This window comes from Dermacentor silvarum, chromosome 4, assembly GCF_013339745.2.
Source record: "Dermacentor silvarum isolate Dsil-2018 chromosome 4, BIME_Dsil_1.4, whole genome shotgun sequence".
In the NCBI taxonomy this organism is placed as follows: Eukaryota; Metazoa; Arthropoda; class Arachnida; order Ixodida; family Ixodidae; genus Dermacentor; species Dermacentor silvarum.
In genome coordinates, this window is record NC_051157.2 from 86,007,335 (window position 1) to 86,017,976 (window position 10,642).

Below are 10,642 nucleotides of genomic sequence, written 5' to 3' on the forward strand. Positions count from 1 at the left end.
GACAGAAGAGAAGTGAAATTCTACGCTAGAATGATGAGCGGTAACGCAGCCAGCTGTAGAAGAAAACGACAACGACGAACGCGAGAGCAGTGGCACGAGCGGGTGCCGAGCCCGAGCACGAGCTCAACCCTAGGGGCGCCAACGAGCAAGATGCGGGAGAAGGCGACGACGCTTGAGCCAATGCTTATTATGATAGTTTTCTGTAGACAGGCGATTTCGCCTAGCCATAGACGATTTCGCCTAGACATATATGTATAAAGCTTCACTTTTTAAAAAAAAGAATGTTGATCCTTTTGTCTTCTTCTTTTTTTTTTTTTTGCTTCTCTTTTTTCAAAAACAACGTATAACCTCGGTATTAACGAAAATAAAGTGTTGGAAGAATACTTCATCAAGCTAAACAAAAGAAAGCTAGGTGTATAAAGCTGGTGCGTAACCCGGTGCGTAGACGTTGTTGTGTTGTTTAGTAAAGACAGTTTACGTACATGGTCTTAGGGGGAGAGGGCTAAAGGCAATACTAGTGCCTGAGAGGCCAATCCACCCGATGTAACGATCGTGTCCTTCAAAATATTATTTGCCGCAAAAACAGCCGAAAACTCAAAGGAAATCCTGTACGCCCTCATTCACACAGCAGGAAGTTTTCCCGCTAGCAAGTACAACAGGACAGGTCTCTTCTACAGCGTCACGGGTCCCGCCTGCAGTGCACTAGATAACCAGCAGCAAGGCGAATAACGCGGGTTGCCGTGAACGTGAGACGCAGGGCGCGCATAAGCACCACCAAAAATGCGTCGGGCTTCAGAGAAAGAGGAAGAAAAGGAGATGGAGTTCGTGACGTAAGCGTCACGTGGGCTCTTCGCTCCGATATTGGGAGAAGGCTGGGGAGAAACAGGAGGGATGTCACTCGCGGGCGCTGGTGAGGAGGGTAACTGTTCGGCACCTCAAACCATATCGCCGTTTAACACTTCATTGGCTTCTAGCTCCGCCATTATTAAGGGGACACTAAACAAAGGCACTAAATCTGTTTAGATTGATAAGGCAGATTCGTTCAAAACTCTACCTCTCTCAATTTCACGTTGAAAGGTTTTATTTTTGTTAGACGAAATAAAAGTCAAACTTCAAAACTCTGAATTTTGCGCTGAAACCACTGCGCGTGTGACGTCAGGCACTTCAATTCATTCTCTCTTATTTGGGTCGTTGTGACGACGCAAACGTTCTACATACTTGCTAAGTTCAGTCCTGTGCTCCTGTGGCCGAGGGCACGTTCGCCCAAACGTGGAAGCGCAAATCAGAAAAAATAACGGTCACATTTAAAACTCAGGGGTGCATTTTATCTAAGTTTGCTCTCGTAAGTTAGGTGCTTACGCTCTCGCTTCTTCAGCCTTAACTAACGAGGATGAAATTTCGGGATTCTTTTCAGAAGAGCTCTCGCTTGTGCGAGCTTTGCCTCAGTAGTTTTTCCTTCATTGCCACACAAAGTGGTCCGCGAGCATAGGGAAAGGCAAGGTGAGTGTTAGTGAGATCGCGCCTGCCGTTTGTTTTGGAAACATAGGACTCCGCCCTGCCTCCTTTGTTTACAAATGGTGTTGTGCATCTATAGTTTAATGTGAGCATCAGACTGAGAGCTTATATACGACATACGCAGTCGATCAAAAATCGTTACGAAAATTACGAACACGACAGAAGACACGCCTTCCCATTTTTATTCGTTTAATAAACAAACAACATACACGCACCACGTCAACGTGAAACACCACGAAAACGTCAACAAAGTTGATTGCCCGCGAGTGCGCCATTGTACGGCAGAATGGCGAGTCATGCAGCTACTCGAAACCAAATAAGAATTAACGGGTATAGTCAATCTTAACAATTATGCATATACAGAGCACACGTTGCAATCTATGGGAAGCGTAGCCAGAGTGAAGCGGTTAATTTATTGCTATAAAGCTCTTCATCTTCTGCAACGTGTTTTTTCAGCATAGCGATTACGTCCCTCTATACACGGAAAGACGCGGAGGTCCACACCATACTACCCACGTGACCGCGCATTGTACCGTATCGATCCAGTTTTAATTACACCCTTTTCGGGATCGGCACAGTTCACTATCGCACTGCCTCCAAGATTGGGTCACTTTATTCAGAGAGAAGCCGACCGAGCAAACGTGCCGAACTCGGTGGTGGAAGGCACAGGATGTTCCGCTGTAACTAAGGAATTATCCGCTTACATGCGTGTACTGCATTGAGGATATATATATATATATATATGAACGAGATGAAAGGGAACCGAGGGGCCTGATTTTTATTAAACATATCATAGGTCAAGAGCCACGAATGGATTAATCAACTCCGGGCTGTCCAGAAGGCCCACGATGCGGCGGTGAGGCTTGGCCTTCCCGTTCCAACGTGGGAGCGGCCCGCAGTCTTGCCCCTATAAAAACGGGGTGAAAATTCTTCAGGACCTAAATAGATGTTACCACCACCACCACCACCATCATATCATAGGTATATCACACACACACACACACACACACACACACACACACACACACACACACACACACACACCACACACACACACACACACCACACACACACACACACACACACACACACACACACACACACACACACACACACACACACACACACACACACACACACACACACACACACACACACACACACACACACACACACACACACACACACACACACACACACACACACACACACCACACACACACACACACACACACACACACACACACACACACACACACACACACACACACACACACACACACACACACACACACACACACACACACACACACACACACACACACACACACACACACACACACACACACACACACACACACACACACACACACACACACACACACACACACACACACACACACACACACACACACACACACACACACACACACACACACACACACACACACACACACACACACACACACACACACACACACACACACACACACACACACACACACACACACACACACACACACACACACACACACACACACACACACATCTATAAGTATGTATGTATGTATGTATGTATGTATGTATGTATGTATGTATGTATGTAGTATGTATGTATGTATGTATGTATGTATGTATGTACTATCGGTGTCAAATGAAACGCGAACAGCGAAGCGCCTAATGGAAGGTATAGTGTGCGCCGTGCAGTCGTCACCATTGAGAGGCGCGAACATCCGGTTTGACCGCACTGCGAGATGATGCTCCCCCCTTTCGTTTATTTTTGGCTCTCCTTTATTTCAAAGCGACAAACGAAAATCAAAGAAAACAGAAGATAAAATATCACAGCTTAGGGCAAGTATTATCGCCAAGCGCAACGAAATCGTATGTTCTATCGGCGTCAAATGAAACTCGAACAATGGTGCGCATGGAACAGTTTAGGCAGTCATCGTTATTGCGCCGTCATCTTTTGTCGCTTTCAAATAAAAGACGACCAGAAAGGAAACGAAAATATTGCAGTATAGGGGGAACATATCTTCACGCAGTGCAGTCAAACCGGATGTGTGCTCCGCTCCTGTCGATGGTGATGACTGGACGGCGCGCACTATACCTTCCGGTAGGCGCTCCGCTGTTCGCGTTTCATTTGACGCCGATAGTACGTATGTAAGTATGTATGTATTGAAAGAAGACACATCAGATATACGGGATGCCAGTGTATATTACCTTGGAGTGGCACAAAACTCGGGTATAAGTGCGAGATCGCAGCAAATTTAACGACACAGACAGAGCAGACTCGTGGGGTATGCGTTGTATAGAGACCCTCTATATAGTAAGACCAGAGTGACCAGCCGCCTCTCCGCTGCCAAGGACACACACTGACAAGGACGAGGCAGACTGCGCACGTCTTGTCTGCCTCGTCCTTGTCAGTGTGTGTTAGTGCAGTTAAAAAATTATACCATATATGTGTATCAACCAGGACGTAATGAGGACAGTCTGGCGACGAAACCAAATTACTCTTCCCAAGGCCGCGAGCCGTCTCTGCTTCAAGTGTACATGTATATACGAAGACGCGGACTCCAGGGGCGGCGTATGTGGCGCATTTAGCCAAAGGCTCGCACAGCGCCTCGGTCTCGTTTAGAGTAGCCGCGCGCGCGCGCTATTTATTTACCGCCGATGCGCCGAGAGCTAAGTTCAGCCGCCGCTATCGCCCGTCGACTCTTTCTCTTTCTATTTTCCGTTTATTTATTTTTTTTCGGTCTGGCGCAGCAGTGCGTCATCCTGGCGACGAGAAACACGCAGCCTTCTCCGTGCGGTCGACGCTTTGGCTGATGCTGCTGTCTTTGTGTATGTAACGTTTCTCGAAACGTTCGGAGCTGTAACGGAGCCAGAAAAATCACACGAACGTTGTTACATCATACGAAAACAAAATCTGAACCTCTCTGCGGCGAAATTCAGAGAACCCCCAGAACCGTTTTTAAAAAGTTCGCAACGCTTGCGACGCATTAATTAAAGCCTCCCGTACACGGTTAATTGAAAGGCTGGACATGAACTTTGGCCCCTTGAGGCTTTACTAGCAGGAAACTATGTCACTACGAGAGCACATTACATTCCTGCCGAGACATCGAAATGTGGCCGTGGTGGTCTGGAAACGAACCGGCGACCTCGTGTTCAGCGGGTCGCAGGCGGTGAATCACCGTAGCCGCGGTCTGCTCTTGCCCCTTGCCTCAATGTTGCGCGAATGCATGGCGTAGAAATGTGGACGGGGGAGAAGAGTGTTCTCTTGCAATATTACCATACGATACTTGTGCACAGCTTGAATTCCGACAAAGCCTGTCAAGCCGCCCCAGTACCCTTGTCCCCTTTTGTTTGTTTATTACTTTTTGTAATATTATGATCGGCCACGCGCTACCAAGTAACAGTCAAGACATACACAACTTTGGCGATTCTCGTCTTCCATTTTTCGGTTCAGTCGTCGTCATCGTCGTCAGCGTGACTACTGCTATTATTATTATGCAGTTGCTACATGTATTAGCTACATGTATAGTTGCTACATGTAGCAACTACATGGCACGTAGTTGCTTTTTCCCGGTCTCCTCGGGGAACTATGCGAGGCCCGCTGCTTATATTTTGTTATACAGCATGAAACATGTTTTACGGGACGAATTATAAATGTTTAATCTCTGTAGCGTAGTTACAGCCTTTGAATAAAGTTACTTATTCAAGCTTTCCAGAGTGTCATACGCGTCATTCGCGACTGATTCCAAGAGTCCTAAAACATTTGTACAAGACCCAAAGTTCGAACTAGGGGAAATGTTAAACCAAGAATAGGCGGAACGGTAAGTGTAATAATGTGTCGGAACTGCTCCTAACAAGAAGCGTTTGGTAATAATTACTGAACCCTTGTTTTGTATTTGTATTTTCGCTCGTCATACGAGTATTTCAGTTGGTTTCTCCGCTGTACTCGATGAACTAAGCAAGCCACCTTGTTTATATTTGGCAAAAATAACGAATGCATTACGATTGATGTGTACGCAGAGTTAAAAGGGTGTGGTTATTTGTGGCGCGTACGCGAGAGCTTTGCGGAGCGTGTTTAATGCGTTTTACGAGCGGTTCCAGATTTAGCCCGCTGCCCTGGTATAACTACAAATGCAACCAAGATCAAGTTGACTGAACAAAAGGGGAACGCTACAGCGAACTTGTGTGAAAAGTTATATGCATGTGGATCAAATAGAGCCTTCGTCACTCATTCAACAAGTGCTTGAAAAACATTATATGGACATTTTACGCCATGTTTACCAGTGTCCCGAAGGAACTCTACGCTACACAAAGTCTTTATTCAGCGAAAATAAGGAGCACGTTATTGGTTGGGTAGGCAAAAATTCAAATTGTTTGGATTAGTTACTGCTTGCGCAATAAGCTACGTATAAAAGTGAACGTTATGAATGTTTTTCGAGCGGCGCAAAAGTTAGTCAGCTACCTATGGCATAACTACAAAAGACACCAAAATCAAATTTAGCGAACATGTGTGAAACGCTACGACGAGTTTGTCTGCGAAGGAAAATGCACGTGGATCAAATACAACCTTTGTAAAAAAAAAGAACAAAAATATTGGCAAGTGCGAAAAACGTGTTATATGGCCAGTTTATACGCTATGTTTCCCAGTGTTCTAAGAGAGCTCTACGCTATTGAAAATGTATAGTTGGCGAAAATAAGGTGCACAAAATTTGGCACGCAACTTGGCATTAATACAGATTACACCAAGGTGCTTCTTTGCAAAAAATGGGCGGACCACTATGACAAATCTGTGCGCGAAGTTAAGTACGTGCGGAATGAATACAGCTTTTACAAAACATTCTTTAAGCAAGTGTTTGAAAGTGCCACGCTGCCATTATCAGCTACGTTTCTCACTGTCCCGAGATAACCTTGAGTTACAAAATGCTTATATTTAGTAGAAGTGGGAGGAATATTATGTGCTCTGTTTCGCAAACTTCTCAGGTTACTGACGTAATTAGGAGAGTTACAAATAATTACTGACCCCCTTTCCTCCTTTTTATTTTCGTGCGCTATACGAGATTCTCCCGGTGTCCTCGGGGAACTAAACGAGACACCTTCATTATGTTTGGTGAAAGTAAGGACCAGGTAAGGAGTGATGTGTAGTCAAAGTTTAAAGTGCGTGGGTTAATTGCGCCCTTTTAAATAATGTTTTTAACGTATACAAGCGTACCCGAGCGTTATGAGCACTTTGAGAGTGCGCCTAATTCGCGGGCCGATGTTCTGTTGAAGTAAAATTTTTGTGGACTTCCATTTGGAAAAATCCCTTAACAACTGCTAGAAAGCGTTATATGCGCGAAAATTTCAAACGGCTATTCATATACGGGCAACGCTTTAAAGTACGAGATTTAATTACGTGCAACTGAACTTCGTATTGCAACTGCCCGAAAGAAACAGCTTCGCTGGAAATATTGTGATTTTGCAAGTTCGCAATAGACTGTTGTCATTTTTTTTTTCCTGTGGCGGTGAAGAACGTGACGTGCTAAGGGCGTGGTCGATATTAAATGTAAATGCCCGTCGCGACCTGTGTCGGAGTCCTGTATTTTCTTTGATACGCAATACTAAATTATAATAATATAAAAGTTACCTTTCGTATGTCTAATTCGAACATACAACTGCTTATATGCGCGTTTTTAGTTATTTTTGTTTCTCACGTTGCGTTAAACCGGCTCCACATCGGAGGTCCTCTGGGAGTTTGTTACTAGCAATTATAAAACAAAACTTACGTTATGTATACATTTATAAAATACATTAGACAGTGGACCCAAGGCTCTGGGCCCCCAAGCCGGGTTGCGTTTGATCTCTATATATGGTGATTGTAAAGGAGGAAAGAGACGCTTAATTCTGCAGCCCTTCAGGGAGCACGGCGCAGAACGCGCGTTTGTTCGACGCCGTGCGTTCGCTTTCCGTGAAAGCGCATGTCCCTCGCGCCCTTTCACTCGCACATACAGCGTCCGGCGCGCGGCGACGATTTCATCGCCGTTGACGTCATACGGAACCTCATGGCGACGGCGACGGCGACAGCGACGGCGACGCCGACGGCAGAAATCCGCTTTGGAGTGTCCATATAATTGCTATCGCAATAAAAGGGCAAGTGAAAACGAACAGAATGAATATTTGAGCAAAAAGAGCAAACAATAAAATGTCATAAACCTAATCGCTTTGCTAGTACTACGAATTAAGTAAACTATTTTAAGCCAAGCAAAGCCAATCGCAGTCAAGTGTTCTTAAATGTTTTTTTTTTTGTGATTCACTGCAAAACGGTGATTACACCTGTGTAAAATGGCAAAAATCAGTGGAAGTTTGCTCTGCGATCATCTGCTGTACGCTTTGAGTTAGCTGACATCATGGATCTATTTCTACCGTTGCCAGAAGCGATTTACCGACGACATGGCCGGCGCCAGTATACGTCTCGCAAAGGTTGCGTATTGACCGCAGCGAAAATGTTTTCTTCGTACCCTCTGAAAGATTTTTCTCAACTTGTGGCCACCGCTTAACGTCCAGAAAAGGGTTCTTTGCGAGCACTTCACGCAATATACAGATGTCATTTTCTGCTGTGTAGTGCGAGCGCGCGCATGTAACTCTCGGATGGATGGATGGATGGATGGATGGATGGATGGATGGATGGATGGATGGACTGGACGGACGTACGGACGGACGGACGGACGGACGGACGGACGGACGAAAAACTTTATTAGAGTCATTTAGGGCGCGGAGCAGTCGTGCTTACCGCCTAAGAGGCTTTGGATTGCTGCGGCTCGTACGGCTCTCCTGGCTAGTGCACCAAGTTGGGCTAGTTGGTTGAAGTTCATATTGGAAAGATTTTAACTGCGCTAGAAACAAGGACAAAGGAGGACGAAAAAGACACCATGTGAAAAAAAAAGTTGTCGCAGTTTCACCTGAAAGGCGAAGCATCAATTGCGATAGCAAACTTGTAGAGAGCTATACGGAGTAATGATATTAGCTTTATCAGCTGTATAAACTTGGAGATGCAGCAGCATCGGCAACACGCAGAACTGTTGTCGACGCCATCGGCGTTTTGCCCGCGTTCGCTCAAAATGCGTGCGGCGTTGGTGACTGTAGCCGGAGCCTCTGATACAAAATAGGCACTTGGTGCCGCAGCTAAACGTCGCCTCCCTTCTCTCCCCCTCCCCCACGGCCTCTCGCGCGTCGGAAGAAGGCGCGTTTGCTCTACATATATGGTGATTGTAAAGGAGAAAAGAGACGCCTACTTCTGCAGCCCTTAAGCGAGCACGGCGCAGAACGCGCGTTTGTTCTCCGCCGTGCGTTCACTCCCCGTGAAAGACGCGCCCCTCGCGCCCTTTCACTCGCACATACAGCGTTCGGCGCGCGGCGATGATTTTATCTCCAAATGACGTCATACGGAACCTCACGGCGACGGCGACGGCGACGCCGATGACAGAAATCTGCTTTTTTGAGCTTGTACTATGACTACCGAGAAGCCGCTAACCCTGGTTCACCTCCTGTTCTTCGAGTCTCGCTACAGTAGACATGCGAGGTTGTGTCTGTCTCTCTAGTGCAAGAATACGAGCTGCCAGTTGGCCCATCGTTTGCTGCATAGTCATGATAGCGCTCTGCATACGCTCCAGCAGTACTTCGAACCGCCGCCATTGAATATCGAATGAGTCGCGTAATCCAGCTTCGCGTTGTTACTTAGCTTCGCTTACATCTCTCACTAGCTGTGATAAGCTGGCAGTGGGCAAATTATTGTGCAGCCCCGTGTTTTGCGGCTCTTTCATACGGTTCTCTTGGACGAAAGTTTTCTTTATCTCTGGTGAATTTGTCGTGCCCTGACATTTGACCTCGGTATCTTTCCTTCTCAGCTGTGTTAAGGTGCCTTTGGGCAAAGGTTGCCTTGTAGAGGCTTTTTGGCGCTCTTTCGAGTGTGCCTGCGCATCAAGAACTTCCTTTGGTAATTTCTGAACATCTGTATTATCTTTTTTCTCGGATTCCGCGACTTCGAATGACGTATATTTGTTAGCGTGTGTCTCAGTCTTAGTTCTGGCAATTGCCTGGCGGCGTGTGAGTGACGGCTGCACAGCTTGTTCGCGACAAATGAGTAGTTCGCGTTTGTAGTGTGGGCAGCTGGGATCGCCCGTAATATGTTCACCTTGGCAATGTAGACAGCGTGGTTTCGTAGCGGTGCAGATTTCGCCTGCAGTGTGTGTTCCTCCGCATCTGCCACATCGTGCTTCATGTGGGCAAATGTTCGCCTTGTGACCAATCCTTTGACAGTGCGAACACAAGATAGGTGTCGGGCGAAAAGGTTGGACTTGATGCGCAATATACTCCATGCGTACGTGACGCGGGAGCTTATTTCCGGCAAACACCACGAGAACAGTCTGCTTTGTTTTACCAAGCCGGTAGGCATTCAAAATTTTTGGCCCACCTTGCAGGGGGCGAATTGTAGCTCGAATGTCTTCGTCAGTAAATTCTGTGCTTACGCCATATATGACGCCTTTGATCGCGTCTCTCGGAGGAGTCACGTAGGCTTGCACTAGAACAGGGCCGAGTTTCTCTATCTTTAGAAATGGTTGCGTTTCTACATCTGCAGGAATATCCACGGCAATGACGTTTGCGCGAAGCTGTTTGCGGATGGTGGCCTGCGGATGGTGGCGCTGTTTCTGTGGCTTTCTTGGCCTGCGCAGGGTCCTTTTCAGTGCGCGTTTGGCTGGTAATCTTAATTTCTTGATCCGAATCTGAGCCGCATTGCAGAGCGTCCTCTGCAAAGCCACGCTTCCAGTGTCGATCGCGCACGTGCTTATCAGCGTCCCGCGGTCGCGGCCGTTTTCCTTGCCTCCACGTTTGCTGTTCCATGTCCCAATCGGCAGGGTCATTGGAGTCATCAGCGAGAATAGAAAAAGGGTTTTCTGCTTGCCTTTGCAGTTGAGTCATTTCGACAGCGTCAGCCCAGGAACGCGGCGTGAGCGGGGGTCACTGAGTCGTCGATGTTGGGTCAGGGATTGTAGGCCCAACATGGCTGCTACCTGCCGCATCGCTGGTGGTGATATCCAGAGCGCCTGGTCGATTCTCCATGCCCCCTTGGGGGCACAGATAG